We start from the raw sequence: 20,325 nt of genomic DNA, 5'->3' as shown, positions 1-20,325 counted from the left end.
GAATGATACCGAGAGCCCTGGCGGTGATCCAGGGCAGAGGGCATCGCCAACAACCCAAACCCCGGCCCCTCGGGGAACTCGAGGTATGTGCTGAGAGAAAACCCCAGGCCCAGCAGCCGGTTGAGAGACTTTGCGTGCCAAGTAAGTGACGCCACTGAATAATGTTTGAACTGTTGTCAAGGACCGAGTTATAGAGGGATGTTACAGTTAGCGCTCTAGCTTCCGGCTAGAGCGCGATCGTACTTGCGTAACTTGCGCTCACGTCGACGTGCGTGAGCGCGCGGATATAAATAAAGGGGCGGACGAACTCGGGCAGTTCGCGCCCAACTATAACACAGAGTCAGTCTATTATTTAAGCGCCGCGCGCTAGATACAGATAGCGCTACCGACCCAACACCGCTCCCTGCTATTGATCAGGGGCTTAGGACAGAACATTAACCACGCATATGCGTTGTTATGGCATATGCGTGGGTAAGGCAAGTGTGGTTTATCTTGCGGAGTCGGAAGACTCATGGCTAAGACCAGCAGTGTCCCTTCTGTTTCCCAGAATTGATGGACAGAGATGGAGAGATAAAGAGAGGTTTTAACATGTTTGCCACGGACGCGTTTGCGTCCGCAGTCCGGTCATGCTGCCTGACTGGCCTCTGTAGAGGCTGGATAAGGTTAAACATAGTGGGGCAGATTTATGTTTCCTGGCGCATCCCTGCAAATCAGCAGGGATGCACCAGGAAAGATGCGTCAAGCAAGTTTACCCTTGCGCCACCACTGATGCGCCGCATTTACAATGCAGCGCATCATGGCGCATGGATAAACAGATGCGTGATGCATCTGATGGCATAAGGGCGGCGCATTGCTGGAATCGTGTCGCAAGCGCGGCGCAACTCCAGCAATGCTCAGGGGCTGCCCATACCTAACATGCTGCGTCATGCCTTACGCCTGCTTCAAGCAGGCGCAGGGTTTTGACGCAGCGTCGGAAAAGTGACTCAGTGAAATCTTGTAGATTTCACTGCGTCACTTTTCCGAGGCTTTTTTCGACGGTACGCCCACCCTGCATACATTAAACCTGACGCAGGTTTCATGTGGCGCAGGGCTTTAGAACGTGACGCATCTCCCTAGATGCGTCACGTTGTAAATAAGGTGCAACATGGCGCATGGTTTACGCCGCCGCTGCGTCACAGAAGTGACGCAATGGCGGCGTAAATATTTAGCAAGGGGCTTGTAAATCTGCCCCCGTGTTTATTGGTTCTACTACATCTTTTACAGCAATGCGACGGATCTAGCATTCTCATTCTCGAGTAATATGAGTTTGCATAAATGTTTGGGACAGACAAACAGCGGTAAACAACGAACCACCAAATGTATTTTTACTCAAAATATGTCAACTCCTCGCTCTGTAAAATTGTCCTAGCTCCAGTGCAGCTGCAGCGCTCAGATAACTGCCGTGAACAGGGCGCTCTCCTTTCGGGTGTGCTGCAGACGCTGACACTTTATTTTGAACAATATCTGCTGCGATTCATCTTGTCGCTGCAGAGGGCTCTTCTGGACATGGTCCGCCAGCGCTGAGAGTTCAAAGGGATTAACCTCAGTCTAACACACACGATTCACTGATAAAAACATTAATGAAAATCCAGTGCAGACTCCACTGAACTGAGCAAAGTAGGCCAGGAGTCCATCACAAGACATATTATAAATATACGTGCTGCTTTGTGGCTTGACGCCCAGTCTACCTGAGCTCGAGGGCGCTGTTTGTGTTAAGCCTAAAAGCTGCGCTCGTTGCTTCCTTGGCTGTATGTTCACGCCTCCTTGTCCATTCTTCGTGCTGTATTATGAGCATGTGTTACGCCTCTGTTATGAGCATGTGCTATTTCACCGGTGTCCGCACGTATCCAGCACGTGGATTGACGATGCGACCCGTATTTAATTACTTCTACAATATACCTGGTTTAGACCTTCCTCCCTCTCATTTTTTCATACATTTCATTTGTTGCTTCTGATGAGGGAAGGGGTGTCCTGAGATGGGCGTCGCGGCCCGCTCCTCTCATCTTCAGCTACAGGTTATTATCCCTTTCAGGTGAGGCTGAGGCACGGGCAGCTTTTTTTCTTGATAGTAACATTAATTTCTATTCTTCTCAGCTGGCTAGTTTTATGTAAATGGCATTTCCTGGTGTTCCATTTTTCACTAGTTCGGGTGATGTAAATCCCCTCATATTTCTTTTCTGGATTTCGAAGGCCTCCTAATGGCGCATTCAGCTGCTAATGCTGTCAGAAACTGTAGGAACAGCAGGGGCCACGGAGACAACTCTCAGAGAGCCGCCGAAGGGCCATGAGTCACTGCGCTGATGGCGGCGCAGGTAAGTGGTAATGTTCTGTTAATGTAGGAAGAGCTTAGGCTAGCGCCGGGCAATTTTTAAATCACTCAGCTATTTTACGTTGAGACGATGGTGTCATTAGGTAAGGGACCAATACTTTCAGCAAATTCTTACGCAGAAATGTTGTGCTGCATGAAGGCATTCCTGCCTTTTAGAAAGGGATACAGGCTCTTAAACTGCTATGTAATGGCTCCCAGAAGCACTTTCAGATTATTATTATTATTATTTTTTTTTTTAATTGAGTAGAGCAGGGATAAAAACAAATACAATCAAAAGAAGTAACTCTTCATGTACGTCAAATTCATATTCCATATAAAACAATTGAAAAACTTTTTCCATAATATATAGGTATGTATACAACTAAAATAAACCACAATGTTGAGAGAGAGGGAAAAAAAAAAAAAAAAAACACAACAACGAATCAACTTCAGGCCATATCAGAATAATCAAAGCACTTTCAGATTATGTGGGGGAAGTGACTATTTTTCAAGCTTGGGACTCTCACGCCATGGGTTTGTTTGTGCACATGTGCGTATGTGTCCATGCACATGGGCTTGTGTGCCTATGTGTATGTTTGTGTGTGTGCATGTATGTATGTACATGAAGTGAGGCAACGTCGGGCTGGGAAATAAAATAGGCTATGTGTAGTATTCTCCTCCATCTCTTTAGTGGCATTGGTGATGTCATTGTCATGACAATGGAATGTTCTTATTTGAATGTCAGGGACCTGTTAGTTCCTGGGAGCTGTGGAGGCAAACGGTCAATAAACATGAAGTCTCTTCACCTACCTTCCTCAGCATGATTACTTCAATTTGGCGACGAGTTGGCTGACCGTTGAGTGCCTCCACCCATGTGTGCTGCTCCAGCTACCATTTTCTAGCTCTGCCAAGCCGGAATTCCTGCTGCTTCTTTTTCTGCGAGTTGCCATTCCCCTTCATTCCTGTGTTGCCCATGTGTGTTGTACACCGATGGGATATCGGATCTCGGTGTTTCTGATGGTAGTTAGGGGCATAGACTCTTTGACTCTACCAGCTGTCAGAAAACTTGACTAAACCGTGAGTTACAGCTCAATTTCTGGTCACCCCTGGTGTGATTTTTGACCTTCTGACAGGCGATCGGAGTGTGGCAAATCTGTGTTTCTGTGGCTCCGGACAATCGTGAGTGTGGCAACATCTGTGTTTCTGTGGCTCCTGTCTGTGCCGTTAGTGTTGGGAAGCACAGAGATCATTTCACTCTCACGTCTGCCACTTTCTGATGACGTGGTAGAACGTGCATACAGATTCAGCGAAGACAAGCCTACGTCATTGAAGCTGCGTGCCTTTGTCAGTTTCATCGCCTCGCCCAGGAGTCCATCACCGTGCGTTACACGTTCACGTATGTCAGTATCTGCTTTGTTAACGTTGCGTTCCAAAGCCACACATGCGTTTCTCGTAGCAGTGCTGAATGCAGAAGGATGTCAAGCGGAAAGCGGAGAAACGTTTATTCAAGAAGCAATAAGGCGGCACTTCAGGAAACGGTGAAGTGTTTTTTTATTAGTAAATTGGCAAGCACTATTAAAGTGGCAAGCATTTGTTTCTCTACTAAAAGTAAGCACAAAGGCGTCATTCAAGAGTCAAACATTAGTAAAGAGGCAAACATTCGTTTTTGCGTACTGAAAGTAAGCGCGAAGGTGTTTTTTAAGGGTCACTTCATTTGAGCCTCTTTTTAAAGGAATACAAGTAGCGTGAGTGGCTTCACCATTAGAGAAACTGTTTTTTTTTGTGGACGCTTTGCAGATTGTTTTATTTTTTTTAAAAGAAAAATTTCTGTTGGTACAAATAACTTTTGCTTCACAGGTGGACTTACAGTCTGTAAGTGGACACTTTGCAGTTTTTGTTGTTTTTGTTGTACGCTCTGCAGTTTGTCTTTATAATATTTTATCTTTCTTGGGAAAATTGTGCATTAGTCACAACTAATTATTCTTTTGCAGGTGGACTTCAAGCATTGCCTCACAGTCTTCTTGGGAAAAAGTGTGTTTGCTACATTTAACTTTTCTCTTGCAGGTGGACTTTTTGCTTTGTGTTTAATTGACTATTTAGTTCTCTATAGGTTTTTCTACATGCAAAATGTACAACCTCCCCCCCTTTTTACTGCTTCCAGGTGATCCACCAGTTAAGTGGAAGGTTTGGTACAGAGCGTTTGAAAAATATATCTAGGCGCAATGGGGGGTAACAGAGTTAGTGCACAGAGAAAACGATTCATTTAGGGCATAATCTGGGGTTTGAAGGACAAGCTGTGTTGAAGCAACTTCCTCCTCTGGAGGTAGTTCAAGGAGAAGAGGAATTAGATGAATTTCAGCAAGCAGTTAGTATGTTGCAGAAGCAATTTGATGTAGAAATCAGTCTTGTCGTAGCTAGACATACATTTTTTACAAGGGAACAAGACAATGATGAGAGCATTGTGTCTTATGTAGCAGCTCCTCGCATACTTGCGTCTGAGTGTGAGTTTGAGCATTTCACATCTCAACTCATTCGTGATCAGATTGTTGTTCACTGTAGTGATAAGAAAGTTCAAGAAAAGTTACTTACACTAAAGAATCCTTTGCTACAAGAAACGATAGCCATAGTTAAGAGTATTGAGCTCTCTCAAAATGCATCGCGAGAATTACAATTCTGAAAAGAATGCTGTAGGTGTTATCAAGGATAGTAAGGATAACATTGACAAAGCGAATATGGATAAAGACAAACCTCAATCCGAACAAAAAGGGGTTAGGTACATCCCAAACAAAAATGAGAAGAGAGGTGAGTTTTCAAAAAATGTTTGTACAAAATGTGGTTTTCCGTCTCATTTTCCAAATTCTAAGATTTGTCCAGCCAAGAATGCATTGTACCGCAAGTGTGGCAAACAAGGTCATTTTGCAAGGATGTCTGGTTTTCGGGGGAGTGTGAGTGTTGTGTATGCTGAAGAAGATAAGTTCAATCCGGTGTGTGGAGTTGTTAGTTCTTTAACTGATTTAGTAGTAGTCATCAAGGATGATTCTGAAGATTGTGTGGATCCTGTCGTTGAGGTTGTGGTGGATGGTAAGCCTCTAGATTTGTTTGTTAATTCAGGTGCGCGCATGACAATGATCACTGAAGAGCTATTTCAGAAGTCCTGGGGAGACAGATATCTCAATCCTCCAGACCGAAGTCCTGTTTCTTACGAAGGCAGGACAATTGAGTTATCAGGATTTTTTTAGATGTCTCTTGTCTTTAAAGACAGACACATTCGAGGGAAGGTGTATGTGACATAGAAAGGCCTCAACATTCTTGGATGGTACCATCAGGGTTTGTTTGGCATGACACTTAGACCTGGCACTTTGGAGCAGGTTTCGGTTGTGGATGAACATCCTCAAGGTGAAACTCCATTCTCTTGATCCAACAGATTTCCTAAGGTTTTTGGAGACAGTTTGGGATACATTAAAGGTTTTAAGCATTTGATAAAAGTCAAAGAAGGTGCTATTCCAATTAGGCACAAATTATGCAAGGTGCCGTTCAGTGTCAGGGATGGCCTCTCGGCTGAACTTAGGAGAATGTGTGAGTTGGGAGTCATTGAACCCATTGAATCCTCCCTTTGGTTGTCCCCTTTAGTAGTTGCACGGAAAAAAATGGGAGTTTCAGAGTTTGCATAGATTTGCGTAGTTTGAACAAGGAGATTTGGGTAGACTCATATCCCCTGCCCCATATTAATGATATACTGACCACATTTTCTGGTGCAAGATATTTGTCAAAAAATTGATCTTGCATCAGTGTATTATCAAGTTGAATTAGATCCTTCTACTAAAAACTTGACTGCTTTTGTGTCTCCCATAGGGACATTTCAGTTTAAGAGGATGCCCTTCGGGCTAGCCTCGGCGGCATCAGTTTTTCAACTTATCATGGAAAAAGTTTTGGAAGGAGTCACTGACACAGTAGTGTTCCAAGATTACATTTTAGTTGCTGGCAATTGCAAAGAATCTCATGACAAAAAGCTTACTTTGGTTTTAGAGAAGTTGCAGGCTAAAGGCATTGTGGCTAATAAACTCAAATGTGTTTTCGGAGTAGAATCCATTGAGTACTCGGGCCATCGTATCTCTGGAAAAGGTATTGTTCCTAGAGAAGTTCTTATTGAAGCCGTTATGAATGCTCTTTGTCCCTCTTCAAAGGAGTTGGTGTCTTCATTTTTGGGAATGTGTGAATTCTATACTATATGTATTCCCAATTTTGCGGCCAAGACCGTACACATGAGAGAGTTACTGAAGAAGAAGGTCATGTTTGTTTGGGATGATGTCTGTCAGGATGAGTTTTCTCAGATCAAGAAAGAATTGGGGTCTTGCAAGATTCTTACAACATTCAATCCTCATTATCAGTGTACTGTGTCTGTTGACACCAGTTTATATGGTTTAGGTGGCATGATCTCTCAAGTTAAACAAGGAAAATAATTCACTGTAGGATTTGCCTCACGGGCTTTACGCCCAAGTGAAAAGAACTATTCAGGTATCGAGCGTGAGCTGTTTGCGTGTTGGGCGGGGGAGAGATTCAAATGTTTCCTATGTGGTAAGACTTTTCGTCTTCTGACTGACCATAAACCACTCATTCCTATTCTGAAGGGTAAATTGTAAAAGATCATACCCCTAGGATTGCCAGATTAAGTTCAAAGCTGTAACAATATAATTTTGAGGTTGCGCATATAGCTGGGGGAAAAATATCAGGGCTGATTTTCTCTCAAAGTTTCCTCTACCTCTGCCTAAACAAGAACTTGATGAAGAAGCGGATGATGATTGTCTTATTGCTGCGGTTGATGTTTGAGTTGTTTTTCAGAACAGGAGTAGTTTCATGGGTTGGAGTCAGATTCTGTACTCAAGAGGGCTAAAGTTCATTGTCCCTGGGTGGCCCAAGGAAAAACACCTAGATAGTCATCTTCAACCTTTTGCAGAAATTGCAGATGAACTCACTTTGGAGGGTGGAGAAATGGTAATGCGGGGGGAAACATTTGTTCCTCCTGAGTCTTTGAGAAGTTGCATTATTGATTATGGACATGAGGGCCACCTTGGTCAAACCAACAGAAAAAAGGATCGGAGCTGTCTATTGATGGTCTTCTATGGACCGGCAAATTACTGATGTTGTTGAGGGTTGTGCGACATGTTGTGCAAGCGACAATGTTATAAAAATTGTCTCTCCTCCTGTTCAAGAGGTCATTGTTCCCAATGGTCCTTGGCTGAAGCTAGCCATTGATTTTGTGGGGCCTTTCAACATTCTACCCAAGAAGTATAAATTCACTTTAGTTGTGGCTGATTATTTCAGTAAATGGTGGGAGGTGCAATTCATGACTCATCCCAATTCACAACGAGGTCATCAAGTTTCTTCAAAGTCTGTTTGCAAGAGAGGGTTTCCCTAAAGAAATTGTCTCTGACAATGGAGTACAATTTACCTCAAAAGAAATGGTTGATTTTTTGAGCCAGTCTGGTATTGCTCACAAGCATGTGGCACTCTATCACCCACAGGCCAATGGTTTTATTGAGTGTACCAATCGTATTTTAGTTGAATGTGTTCAGTGGGCTGTCTCATCTAGGACTGATATCAAAGAAGCTGTTCAAAGTATGCTCTGGGCACATCGCACAACTCCCAGCTCCAGCTCCATCACAGGTTCCAGTCCCTTTAAACTTCTCAGCGGAAAGAAGCTTCTTTTCACATGTGTCCTGCTTGGATGAAGAAATGGGGTTCCATGACCAAGTGTGGGGAATCTCATGATGAGGCTGGATCACTTGATCAATCTGTTCTCTCCAGTTGTAAGAGTCTTGAGTCTAGTTTTTCCGTGGGCGATTGGGTGAGAATTAAGTCTCCTCTTAATGTCCCTAAGGCATGTCAAAGTTTGGTCCTCCTGTTAGTGTTGATGCTGTTTCACGTTTTGCTGTTCGGGTTAATGGAAAGAATTGGTGGAACCAATCAAGGATTTGCAAGATTCCAAAGAGGGTTGTTTTGCAACAAGACCTTGAGTCTGGAGATGTGGCGGATACTTTGCCACCCAGTTCAAACCGACTCAGAAAGTGAATTCTGGGTTTGCGGAGTTGTCTATGAAATATGTTCCGCCACGCAGGAGTGGTAGGATTAGTGGATTTGTAAATTAATCGCATGGAGTTGTGTTCTATTTTAGTTTTTTCCTTCTAAGTTTTTTTCTACTTGTTTTGTTCTTCTTTGTCTCCATCCTCGTCAATTATTACTTTCTTTTGAACTCAGTTATGTTGGTATTGGGAAGAGAGGAGATGTTGTAGTATTCTCCTCCATCTCTTTAGTGGCATTGGTGATGTCATTGTCATGACAATGGAATGTTCTTATTTGAATGTCAGGGAACTGTTAGTTCCTGGGAGCTGTGGAGGCAAACGGTCAATAAACATGAAGTCTCTTCACCTACCTGCCTCAGCGTGATTACTTCACTATAGCACCAAAATAAAATTGCCCCCTGTTAGGGAACAAGATAGATTGATAAAACCTGCCATATTTGCAAATCAGGCCACTTTTGAACTTGTAAAAACAAGATGTATGGCTATTTTACAAGGTGTGGGATAATGCCTGCATTTGTGTTTGCTGCAGCCAGCGTTTGTGATAATATCAGAGAAATCATCAGTAAAAACCAGCCCACCAGACCATAAAGCAGGCTCACAATCTGCTAAAAAACAACCCACACACTGATCTGTCTAACAAGCCATTTAGGCCCTGCCTGACTGCCCCATAGGCCAGTTTGAACCTGTTAGGATATCATGCTTCCCTCCAATGTTTGTTCTTGTGCTTATGCCATCAGTCTGAAATTCCAATGCTCCTATCCCTAGTGCTCCCTCTGCAACCTGCCTTTACACCCTACCTTCAATGCACCGTTTGGAGGATTTTTCTCCCGTATAACTGCTCTTGGCCTCTAACTTGAGTTCCTCTTTTACTTCTTATCTCTTTTGCTCCTGCAATATCTCCTTGCTCTCGGTGCCTTCTTTGCAGCTTCTTGTCTTCTTTCGTTATGTTGTTTATATCTGCTACCTCTTATCCAGCCTGTCAGAAGTGGTGACAGAGGGGTCATTATTCCCCAAGCCCCATGCATTGTGACGGCCTGATGTATTAATGAAAAAGCAACTGACATCTCCAATACCATGTAATGTTGCTACTTGCTGGACCTGAACAATGAATGGCTTCTGTCCCTAAGGCTCTAGTCAGCAGTCCACCCAACTAGCCCTTGGAGTCACCCTGGGATCCTGGGTTCAACAGATGCAGGTCCAGTCCTCACCCAGGCAAGAGGGCAGTAGGTCAGCACAGAAGGTCAGCAGGTCAGCAGGGCAGCAGGCCTTCAGAGCATCAGTCCAGCGGAGTGGCAGTCCTTTCAGCAGCACAGCAATTCTTCTTGGCAGAGTAGCCACAGGTCCAGAAGTGTAATGAAGAGTTGGTGTCTGAGGTCTTATAGTTCTACCTGGGCCTTCCTCTGAAGTGGGAGAAACTTCGTGAGGTTTTCCTTTCGAATGCACAGCTTTTCTGCTTTCCCTGCGCTGGCTCCAGACTGACTACAGGGGGTATGCAGTCATTTGTGTGGAGGCAGGACACAGCCTATTCAAGTGTAATAGAGCTGCGTTAAGCTCTGCTCTCCCATCCTGTCAGTTATGGTCTATCCAGGCACCCTCAAGCTCTGTGTGTGTGTGGCTATTTAGGACTACAGAAAGCCCACCTGTCAGCTCTACCCAGTCATGTGACCTAAAGACAGACTGTAGGCGCTAAATGGCTAAGGTAGGAAAATGCCACCTTTCCAAGTGTGGTATTTTCAAAACTGTAATAAAAAATCTGACCTCACAATGAGAAAGGGTTATTCCAAAGACACCAAACATGACCTGGTTACCTGCTAACATTTGGAAATTATCACTCATTAAGTGTAGTAAGGCAATGCCAATGTTACTATATGGCAGAGGGAGACCTTAAAGTAGTGAAAAACAAATGTACAAGTTTTTCACTACCAGGACACATAAAACCAAAAAACGCATACCCAAGGTGTGACATCTGTATTTAAAAAGGAAGATTTAGGCCTGGCAAAAGGTTTGTTATGCCAGGTCGACATGGCAGTTAAAAACTGCACACACAAACTGAAATGGCAGGTCGGAGACATGTTTTAAGGGCTATTCAAGTTTGTGGCACAATTGTGCTGTAGGCCCACTAGTAGCATTTACTTTACAGGCCCTGGACACTAGGGAATTACAAGTAAATTAAATATGCCAATTAGGTCTAAGCCAATTTTACCATATTTAGAGGAGAGAACACAAGCACTTTAGCGCTGGTAGCAGTGGTAAAGTGCACAGAGTCCTAAAGCCAGCAAAAATATAGTCAGCAAAACAGGAGGATGGAATGCAAAAAGTTAGGCGAGAACCATACCATAGGTTCTAGGTCTAATAAGTCATATTTCTTTCTCTTAATATTCTCTCATTTTCTAGAACCTCTTCTCTCTATAGGCATTTTATTTATTTAGTTGTAAAGCACCCGAGTCACCCCCTCAGGGGTATCTCCGCGCTGTGGGGCGTGCAACAGTCAGAGCAGATCAGATGCGGCCAATTTAGAAGAGATCAGCCTTGAGAAGTTTTCTAAAAGAGAGATAATTTGAAGGTGGACCGGGAGCTGATTCCAGTGGTAGGGGGCTAAATAGGAGAAAGCTTTCCCGCCCATACAGGATTTCTTGAAACGGGGAATAAGGAGCAGAGATGTCTCTCCTGATGTTGTACTTCTCAATATTTTTTATTCTGTCTCTAGCCTTCTTCTCCATACAACACATATGGCAACTGACATTTTCTCTTGGCTGTGCATGGCCATTAGTAGCATCGACCATCTTTCTTTGACTGATGTGCTTTTTGCTGTTCCTCAGCCCCAAAAGCATACAGTCCTGGGAGCCTCCTAGAACTGGAGAAGTTCCTTACGATTTTTGTAACAAAGAAGGTAATGCAATGCGGACAAAGTATCCCTGTAGCTTGTTGTCAATTCCTGTTGAACAGAACATTAGGATAAATTGATTTGGTGGGTATTAATTCCTTTAGGTCAGACAACGACCAGTTTATGTCCACCACAGTGGACATCAACTGGTTATCAATAGTACTGGAAAAGAAAATGTTTCTGGTGAAAAACACCAGAATCGTTTTCTTTTCCAAAATCAAAGTCAGCATGTGAGGACAATGATTCCTTCAAGTACCAAGTTTGATTTTTTGTTTGTCTGTACCACACAGCAGGCTGTTTGCACTGGCATTACAAAGCAAAATAAAAGTAAAAACAGATTGCGCTAATGGAATTTGCGGGGATCCACAAGTGTCCTACCACACAACATTCACACATTTCTCTTGATTGTAGTAATACCCCACTTGTGTAACTTGTGTATCGTCCATAAAAGGAAAGGTCCCTTAAGGCCCCTAAGACACAAGGAAAGATTAAGATTTTGCCTTGCAAATTGACCAATTCTGGTGATGTGGGTAGCTGTGGTATTTAGGCCAGGGCACAGCCAGCACCCAGGGAAAACGTCCAGGCCCTGACATTTCTAAAACAAGGTACCCAGAGGAGTCTGGGGTGTTGTAGTTTGCATAAATCCCAATACTTTTTCTTACCCAGAATTCCCTGCAAACACAACTTTTGGCTAAATCACTGATTTTCCTCATATTTCAATGAAGGAAAATTCCTGAACCTCTGAGGATCTATAAAATTCCTACTACCCAGCGTTCCCACTCTTGTCTCAATAAATACTTTACTCCAAATGTTCGCCAAATAGTATGCATTTAGTGCATAAATTATCTAGAATCTCTTTACAGTTATTTATCTGCTATGAGCATAAATTAGCTAACAATAAAGCAGCATTCCAAAGAAGCAAATACATTTTAAAAAGCAGATTCATACTATAAAGATTTTAAATTGCAATATACAAAAGTAAGTAAATGTTGATCGATGTTGTGCAGAGATGTCTAGAGAGGTCAATTATAATTAGGGCTCCAGGTTTTATGGTATTTACTTTTTTGCCATTTCAGTCTGTATTTACACATATTTATTTTTGGGGCATTTTATCTGTATTTATCCACATTTATTTTTGCGACAAGCAAAAGACGACGCTTCAACTAGTATTTTTCCACATTTATTTAAATTGACCCAGGAAGGAGGCTGTAGGACATAAATACCGGTTGTGACAGAGCTAGCCCCACGCTAAACCTTCGCTCTAACATGGCTTTAAGTCAGCCCAATTGTTTTTACTGGAAGCGGAGTGGACTAACCCATAGCTGCCAAGGTTTCAGATTGACATGTGTAACATTTTAATAATTTCAGTGAAATTTATGAGAGACATTTTTACGACTATGAGTGGCTTTGTTACGAGCAAAATCAAGCATCCACACTTACAAATCCAACTTAACAATGGTGCTGAGTTAAACCGTCCTCAGAAGGATAAAAGGAACAGCCAGCCCTGCTGAAACCTCAACCTAAACCTGATCTGCCGTCATTTATGTGAAATTTGTAGCACAGAGATGAATAGTACCTCAGGCAGCCTTTGAGATTACACATTGTGGGAGCTGCAGACGTCAGTACATGGCCATGTGCCAAGAGGCCACTCGCTGTGGAGCTGTACCATCTGTCCACACAAAATCTCCTGAAGAGCTGTCACATGTGCAGTCTCACTGCCTCAGGTATGCAGCCAGTCCCCCTGCAAACCCCACTTCCCAAATATATATTTTCCGGTCGAATTAAAGTAATACTCACAAAACACGAACATGCCTGGCTGTGCGTTATGTATGGAGATCTGAAGGTGAATGTTTGATAAGTGTTTCAGTACGGACTCAAATGGTTGGCGATAACTTAAATTCCATAGAGTGAAGTTCAAGCTATTGAATATGAAAATATGAAAGTTTGTGGCCATCGCACAATATTACCTCTGAATGAAGATTTTCTCTAAATCAATGTATGCTGACAAATTTAGTAATTTCTGCTATGGTTCAGCCCTCAGTTGCTCATAGCTATGTATGTTGGATTTGGATAACTACTCTTAGAACTCACCGGCACTCTTTCTGCTATCACTGTGTCATTATTCTCAAATAGAGGGACAAAGGGCTTTTATACATGAGGTCCAGCACAGTTGCCCAAATGCAATATGAAAATTAAAGTTGTGCTGTTCCTGAATGATCTAGAATTCAGCAATATACAAAGGACAGTAAGCTACAGAGTCAAAGTGAATAGAATCCATTTCTTTGGAATGTAATGCCCTCACACACCGAGGTTGGGTGTCATGCTTCATCATCGGGCTGCTCCTCGTCTGGCCGGTGCTGCAATGCCTGACGGGCTCCCGATGAGGGGCACTTTGGCGGAGATCTTTTCCAAATAGCCGTTTGGTGCCGTGGGGGTGAGAGATTTAGTGAGTGTAGATGAATAAGTGGTGTGTGATGTTTATGTGAGTTAAAATAGGGTTGGGAGTACCAGCAAAGATAACTATAATTTTGGGGTCTCCTACCCTGATTAAAATAAAGAGAAAAGGCGCTTCTCCTACCCTGATTAAAATAAAGAGAAAAGGCGCAATGCTAAGGTAATGTTTTAGGTGTGGCGCACTTCCGTGTGGTTGGTCAACATGTTTCTTCGCAATTCTACAAGTCTAGAGGCGATTCATCAGAACCTAAAGTTAAAAAGCTATCTACACTAAGGTGGAATGGAAAACAATAATGAATGAATGGTTAGGATTTAAGCCACCATGAGTTACTCTGTCTAATGGCTGGTAGTACTCGTTCTACCTATTATGCAGAGAAAATCACATATTAATGTATGATGTCAAACAAATATCACAAGTATGAAACACTGCTGTCCTATTCCCTGTGTGTCTAAATCACAGCAAACAGTGGTGAGGTTTTACAGGCATATAAACACCAGGTGCCAAATATTGAAGTGGTCACATTATTGCTCTTGTGTGTAGTGACCAACTCCGTGTATTAAAAACCAAAAACTGCAGAAAAAGCACAAGACTCACCCTAATTGGGATATACTACTGCTTCATCAGTCCCTGGCAGGTCACGATACGAGGAACTTCCCCATATACTACAGGGGTATGCAGTTAAAAAGGAACAGTTAAAAGCTGCCAGCTTGCGAAGTTAATAGCGTTTTAATTGAATAAACTAGAGGATTGGATACGTGGGCCTCCTTAGATCATATAGTAACATGCTCCTACATAATGCTATCTGGCACATAGAGTAGTGCACATCATTCAGGGCTAGCTCTTTAACATTGCCCACAGCATTAACAAGTGTGATCCAGTTATGGTTGAACAACACAGGCTTCATATTTGGTACTGAAGTTGGGCTAAAGAAACAAAAAAGAAACAGAAAAAGGGGAGGGGAGGTAGGGAAAGTACATCTACCTAGTTGAATGTTTTAAACTGGCTGGGAAACCCATTAACAGGGGTTGGAAATGCGGAAGGTCAACAGACCATAAAGGTTAACATAGTACTCACGTTTGCGTAGTACGTAATGTGTCCAAGGACCTACTCACTGCTGCCGAGACCGGGAGGTATGGTGTAGTGAAAAAGCCCAGTTTAAATACCTGCTGCTCCTCCTCGTTAACTCCTGATTTCTACCAGCTGGACTGCTCGCGTGAGTGAGGACGGCCATTGGACAGTTCGCTCTACTGCGGGCACCATCTTGGAGTGGGTGCCCTAACTTGAGCAGCTAGTCAGTTTCTACATCTGAAGGCTGTGGAAACAACCCTGACCAGGTACAGGGTTTTGGAGGTTGTGGAATTAATAAAGCACTCAACTGCCCGGGCTTCCGCCTTATTTTAAATAAAAAGTATAGACATGGTAAGTGGACGTGAGGCTACTGAAGATATATATTGTTCTGCCCCGCACTGTGTGAAATATAGATAGGAGAGTAACCTAATAGGGTATGTGTCGAGTTTATAAGGGTAATCTTGGTTGGCAACCATCATGAGATTAGCGCGTCCTCCGTTCATGGTAAAGAAAAGAAAAGGACAATGGGGGCCAGCAAAAGCTGATGATGGTGGCAACAGGAAGGTGTCTCTCTTCAAACCCATAGTGCAGGCAAAAAGGCAAAATAGGCGGGTGAGCCCCCAAATTAAAGAGCTAAAGTTATGAGAGTGGGGCCGGAGGTGTTAGCACATCCACACAGTGACGCTTGGATACAACCAGGATTGGCTCAGGGTCACGGCCGTCACTAAAAGACTCTGATTCAATAGGTCAACAGTAGGTCACTAAAAGACCCTAATTAATAGGAACTGAAAGGAATTTCAAGCATCATGAACAGGGGCGTAGCGTGGCAACTCTGAAGCACGGCAGCACAGCAAAATTTACTAGTATTTTGCAGTTTCCAAATATAAATACAGACAAAGGAAAAATAGTTTTCTGTCTGTATTTATATGTAAACATCCGTATAAACGGAAAACCGGGAGCCCTAATTATAATTAACATGTTTTCATCCTCCCATGCACTGATTATGGTTTCCACAATACTTGGTTCAAGGAGATGAATGATCAGTGTTTTGACCCTGGCATTGCTATCTAGATATTGAACCATTTTTGAAAGATAGTCCATTATGGCAGCCTTTGTGACGTGACAGGCTATATTGGTTCATTTCATATTCACACTTCTGCTAGTTAGGGTATTTGTACCCATCTGCTGCAGGCACAATAACCTAACAAACTATGTGGCTCCTGCAAATAAAATAATGATATGTAGAGCAAATATATTATCTCACTAGGCTATATTTCACAACAGTCCAGTGTAGGCTGGAGCACTGTCTCAATGAAAAGTTGTACCTGACTTGTTAGAACTCTGCCCAAGCACAATAGGCTAATCAAAGCACCACGCCATATTCAAATCTGGAGTTTCCAGATTGGGTGATGTTAGAATACGGGTTCTCTGGTTGGCACAGGTAGGTACTTGTGACAAGCAGGGAACCTTTCCTCTAGTCAGGGTAAGGGGTTACACTCCTAAAGCAACCCCTGTTCACCCTCTAGGTAGCTTGGCGCGAGCAGACAAGGCTTATCTCAGAGCGTTATAGGTTAACCATTTGTGAACACATACAGTAACCAAGTGACAACACTACAAATGGACACCACACAGGTTTTATATTAAAAATAAGGATTCTTTATATAGAGTTACTACAAGACCATTAAATGACAAAAATACACAATACTGTTACCTAGATGGTAGAAGTTTGCTTAGTTCTCTTAAGTTCTTAGATGCAACACTTTAAGTCAATGTACCTTTTAGATGCGACACGAAGGGCAACGAAAGTGTTGCAACGATGTTGATGCGAAGAAGTTTTTGGTGCAAAGAAATAAAGACGTGAAGATCTTCCAGATGCGTTACGCTTCTCCGATGTTGCGAGAAGACTCGTCTCGATGCGTCGGCTGCAGCGGCGTCACCCCTTTACGCGATGCGACGACAGCGGCCTTGGCAGCGGCACTCTTCTCTGACGTTTGCGAGACGCTTCTGCTCGATGCGATGCTGCAGCAGCGTCACCCCTTTACGCGATGCGACGAAAGCAGCTCCGACGGCGGCACGCTTCTCCGTGGATGCGAGGCGCTTTTCTTGATGCTGTGCAATGCGACAACTACAATGGCTGCGATGGCGACATGCTTCTTCCTCGATGCAAGACTCTTCTCTTGATGCGGTGCAATGCGTCAGCTACGATGGCTGCGATGGCGACACGCTTCTTCAGCGTTGCGAGACACTTCTGAAATGATGCGAGACGCTTCCGCTCGATGCGATGCTGCAGCGGCGACACCCTTTGCGAGATGCGACGACAACAGCTCCGACGGTGGCATGCTTCTCCTTCTTGAGTCGCGCTTCCAGCTCCTTGCGACACGCAGTCCCTCAGAAGGCCCAACAACAGCAGCAGGCACTTCCAAAGAACTCTGGGGAGCTGGGGGGTGAAGTCCACTGGTCCTGGGACTTCGTTCAGGGGGCAAGCTCAGCACAAGCCCTTGGAGATCTTTTAAGCACAAGTTGACATAAAGTCTTTGTAGTCTTTCTCCTCTCCTTTCAGCAGCAAGGCAACCACTGCAGGCCAATCCCCCAGGTCAGGGACAGTACTCCTCCTTGCAGCTTTCCCGGTTCCTTCTCCTCAGGCAGAGGTTCTTCTTGTCAAGCAGGATCTAATTTCTTGGGAGCAGGGTCCCAATACTTATACCCCTAATTCCTTTGTTCCTCTGGGGTAGAGGGGCTTTTGCCCAGTCCAAACCAGTTCTTGAGCACTTTGTTGACATGACTCTGCCTTTCTATTCAGAGTGCAGGGCAGAGACATCAGCCGCTCCACAGGAGGTGGAGCCAGGATTGTGGTGGCAGAGCACAGCCCTATTCAGAGTCCAGGTGCACTCCTCTCACCCATCTGGATGTCAATCTCTCTATTCACCACTAGGCTACCTAGCCCTGCCCCTCTGGGTTTCCCCAGCCATGTCACTCACACAAACCAGACAGGCAGATACACATCATAGCAGAGGCGGCTGAAATGGTTAGGCAAGCAAATACCAACTTTCTAAAAGTGGTATTTGCAAACACAGAATATTAAAATAAACTTTACTAAAAGATGTAGTTTATTATTCTGAGTTCAGGCATACTAAACTCGAATTTCTACCATGTTCCCTGGGTCTGTTAGGATCATAGGATGTAACAATTCTAACAGCCCATTCTGGCCTATGGGAACAGGTAGCCTTGCAATAGTAAAAACAAAAATGGCTGTAATTCACTATTAGGACATGCCACACACATCAGGGCTTGTCCCACCTTATGCTTACAATGCACCCTGCCCCTTGGCCTACCATAGGGGTGACTAATATGAAGTTAAGGGAAGGTTTAGGGACTGGGAAGTGGGTGCACTTGCCCAGTCAGCATGACAGTACCAGACTGCACGCAGGTTCTGCAATGGAAGACCTTAGATACATTTTACCAGGCCGCTTCTGTGGGTGGCACAACCAGTGCTGCAAGCCCACCAGCAGCATTTGTATTTACAAGCCCTGGGCACTCCTGGTGCACTTTACTGGGGTCTGACAGTAAACCAAACAAGCCAATCATGGAATCCAACCAACATATACATTTTACATAGGGAGCACTTGCACCGTGGCACTGGTTGGCAGTGGCACAGTGCTCTGAGCGGCCAACACCATAAAAACACATGAGGCACAGCGACAAAAAGTGGAAGGGAGACTCATGCCAAGGTGCCAGGTCTAACACATGTCCCCTCCAGCTGAAAAGTGGGGAGAACTACCCTACCCCCGGGAGTTCCTCATCACTAAGGCTATAAAATCTGGACAGACCGTCAGCATTGCCGTGATCTGTACCAGGGCGATGTTCCACCGTGAAATCCATACCCTGTAGGGAAATGGACCACCTCAACAGCTTTGGATTCTCACCCCTCATATGCATCAACCATCTGAGGGGCCTGTGGTCTGTCTGAACCCGGAAGTGAGACCCAAACAGGTAGGGTCTTAGCTTCTTCAGCGCCCAGACCACAGCAAATGCCTCACGCTCAATAGCACTCCATTTCTATCTTGGGTTGAAGGGGTGCCACCTGGCCACTCCCAACTTGGTGCCCCAAGTATACCACTGAACCCTGCCGGATCTGGCACTTACTCGCCTTGATCGTGAGGCCTACCCTCCGCAGCGCCATCAACACTTCCCAGAGGTGGCGCAGGTGTTCCTCCCACGTGGAGCTGAACACTGCGATGTCATCCAGGTAGGCTGCACTGAACGAATCCAGTCCAACCAACACCTGGTTGACCAACCTCTGGAAGGTGGCAGGGGCATTCTTCATCCCAAAGGGCATAACCCGGAACTGGTAGTGCCCATCAGGGGTGGAAAATGCTGACCTCTCTTTGGCCCCATCGGTCAAGGTGATCTGCCAATACCCAGACGTTAAATCAAACGTGCTGAGTTAATTGGCAGCCCCTAGCCGATCTATGAGCTCATCAGCTCTTGGGATGGGTTGTGTGTCAGTCCTGGTGACCGAATTGAGTCCTCTGTAGTCCACACAGAACCGGCGTTCGGTGTGGCTCCCGGCGCTGCAGCCTTTGGGACCAAGACCACTGGGCTGGCCCAAGGACTGCTTGAGGACTCAATTACCCCAAGGGCAAACATCTTGGAGACCTCCTCCTTTATGCAGGCCCTTACCCTGTCAGTCACCCTGTAGGCCTTGTGCCGCACAGGTGTACTATCTCCAGTGTCCACATCATGGACACACCAATCAGTGACACCGGGAATCAGGGAAAACAGGTCAGAGAATTGTCCCAGTAACGGGCGACAATCGTTCTGTTGCTCAGGGGTCAGGGTGGAAGAGAGGATGACACCATACACTGACCCATCTTGCTCCTTGGCTGACAGGAGGTCAGGAAGAGGCTCGGTCTCCTCCTCCATCCCAGCATCTGTCGCTAAGAGCATGCCCACTTGGGACCTCTCCAAGTGGGGCTTGAGGCGGTTGACATGAAGGACCCTTAAGGGGTTCCTTGGAGACCGCAAGTCCACCAAGTAGGTAACAGGACTCTTGCGCTCCACAACCTCAAAGGGACCGGTCCACTTATCCTGGAGCGCACAGGGCTCCACGGGGGCCAAGACCCATACCTTCTGTCCAGACTGAAGCTCTACCAGAGTGGCATTCTGGTCGTACCACCGCTTCATCTCCTCCTGGCTGGCTTCCAGGTTTGCCTCGGCAAGTTCCCTGAAACGCCTAGTCTGGTTCCTGAAGGCCAGCATGTAGCTATATACATTCTGGGGAGGTTTCCTGGGAGATTTCTCCCAGCCTTCCTTGACCAGACTTAGAGGTCCTCTCACTGGGTGTCCATACAGAAGCTCAAAGGGGCTGAACCCTAGAGACTTCTGTGGCACCTCTCTGTAAGCAAAGAGAAGGCATGGTAAGAGAACGTCCCACTTACGCCTCATGGGTTCCTCAAGACCCATTATCATGCCCTTTAGGGTGCGGTTAAAT

The 20,325-nt window shown here is 44.8% G+C and overlaps 1 long non-coding RNA gene across 1 annotated transcript in view; it reads right to left on the bottom strand.

The window, feature by feature from the left end:
• LOC146855366 (uncharacterized) overlaps positions 1-3,584 on the bottom strand; it is a 168,974-nt gene extending 165,390 nt beyond the window's left edge. The window contains exon 1 of the long non-coding RNA XR_014980821.1: positions 3,158-3,584. This is a non-coding gene — a long non-coding RNA (uncharacterized LOC146855366). The remainder of the gene's footprint in view (positions 1-3,157) is intronic.
• Between the last annotated feature and the right edge of the window lie 16,741 nt (positions 3,585-20,325).

The sequence above is a fragment of the Triturus cristatus genome, chromosome 4_1, assembly GCF_964204655.1.
Source record: "Triturus cristatus chromosome 4_1, aTriCri1.1, whole genome shotgun sequence".
NCBI classification, from domain to species: domain Eukaryota; kingdom Metazoa; phylum Chordata; class Amphibia; order Caudata; family Salamandridae; genus Triturus; species Triturus cristatus.
This window is presented reverse-complemented; position numbering and strand designations above follow the sequence as displayed.